Source organism: Brassica napus, chromosome C6, assembly GCF_020379485.1.
Source record: "Brassica napus cultivar Da-Ae chromosome C6, Da-Ae, whole genome shotgun sequence".
Classification (NCBI taxonomy): Eukaryota; Viridiplantae; Streptophyta; class Magnoliopsida; order Brassicales; family Brassicaceae; genus Brassica; species Brassica napus.
This window is the reverse complement of record NC_063449.1, coordinates 41,046,185-41,048,090: the sequence shown is the minus strand read 5'-3', so window position 1 is coordinate 41,048,090 and position 1,906 is coordinate 41,046,185. Positions and strand designations below refer to the sequence as shown.

At 34.2% G+C, this 1,906-nt stretch overlaps 1 long non-coding RNA gene across 1 annotated transcript; it reads right to left on the bottom strand.

Moving 5' to 3' along the window:
• Positions 1 to 379: 379 nt before the first annotated feature.
• LOC125589021 lies at positions 380 to 1,604 on the bottom strand. The gene is made up of 2 exons (XR_007325219.1): positions 758 to 1,604; positions 380 to 660 (listed from the first exon to the last, which is right to left on the bottom strand). It is a non-coding gene; the product is annotated as an uncharacterized LOC125589021 (long non-coding RNA).
• Between the last annotated feature and the right edge of the window lie 302 nt (positions 1,605 to 1,906).

Genomic DNA, 1,906 nt, shown 5'->3' with positions numbered 1-1,906 from the left:
ATTACTAAAAAGATTGTGTAAAAATATTTAGTTCCAGTCTACATAGTCAAAAGTATGCTTCATATATTATGTTTTCGTTTTGATCAAAAATATATATTATGTTTTCGTAAACCATATATCAGAAATATTAAATATTTATTGTATAACATAAATATCTTGGTGTTAACTATATTTAGGTATAGATAATATATTTATTGTTTACGGTTTGTTTACAGTTTGTTTTGTAAGGAAGATCAGGGTTTGAGGAAATTTTAATGTTTAGAGTTTGTTTAGTAGGTCTATGAGTGTGTGGATTAAAATCTAGTTATGTATATGTAGTGTTCAGGGTTCGTTTTGCAAGTTATAGTATTTGCAATATCATTGTAATCACATATGTTTATACCATAGAGTAATCATTATATTGATTATATATTCAACAAAATCTATATTATTGTTAAGAGTTTTTATTCTAAATTATACAAATAAATTTATAAATACGTAATAATTTCTATGCTTTAAGGTGTAAGAGGAAAGTGACAAAAAATGCTTAACCTTATCAAGTAAGAGAGTTTTATGGTTATTTACATTTTAGCTAAGCTTTTAGCAAATCCACAACTGTCATAGGCTCCAACAATGCATCATGACCAATCTCTAATATTGGACGCACAGAAACCGGCTTCACTATCGAACAACAAATAAAACAATCACCACAAATCAACCGCAACATCACCGCTAGCAATGAAAAGCAAGATAGAGAGTTAACACATCTATACATTACCTAAAAATCTAACTTTGGAAAATCTCCTTAATGAAAGCTCCAACTCTATGGCAAATCTCCTCTTCTTAGCAAATGAACTCCAAACCATCATCAAGCTGTAAACCAAAAAAATTAGAATTCATTTGTCACCAAAGCAAATAGTGAACTCATCTTGAGTGTTCAAATTCCTCAAACCTCAACGAAAATTTTTGAACTTATTGTCACTCCTCTGATTACTTTACAGCAGAGCAGACCTATACAAACAATGTTCTATTCACTTCTATGAACTTAAATAAGCACAGATGCAATGACTTAACAGAAAGTTCCATAAGACTTCAGCTTTTGTACTTAGTAACTTCAACGCCTTTGACATATATAGCACCAGCCATACCTGAAGAAACCCATCAATAAAGCTCAACCTTTCACTCATTTCTTATACATCAAAGTTATAAAGGTGGAGACTTTAACATGCGTTAGATAATACAGAGCAAACTCCAAAACGTGTTTCAGAGATATTACCGAATTGAAAAGACGGAAATGGCGGAGAATCTAAATTCCAGAGGATTGAGATTTTGAACTCGGGTAGTGAGATTTCGTTGATCACTTTAGTGTAGTCGGCGTTGATGACTCGATTGATCTACTTTCTCAAACAATTCCCCTCTATTGCTCTCCTCACCTCGTCTACCTCCGGAAGCTCTGGCGGGTTACCTTCATGAAACCTCCTTCGGTTCACCAGAACACGACCAAAAATCCCACAAAAGCCTAATTGAACCTCAAGCAAAACTTCAATTTTCATCTTCGTCAAACACTCCGAAATCTTTGCCGTCGTCACCTTTACTAGTGCTGTTCGTTTGGTTGCCGCAGAAAGCTGCGGCTGCGGCTGTGTCTGCGGCTGCGCCTGTTCGTTTGGTTGTTGTTCGTTTTGCAGACGCAGTCGCAGCCGCAGACTCAGCCGCAGCCGCAACTTGTTGTTCATTCTGAAGACGCAGGACATTGACGCTGACGCAGACGCAAGAAATAGATTTAGTTATGTTCGTTTGGTCGCCGCAGACGCAATTTTAATTTGTTCATATTTTAACTTTATGAATTTGTAAAATTGTATTTTAAATAAATTAAAATGTAGTTTAAATTTGTAAAATTGTATTTTAAATAAATAAAATGTAGATTTAA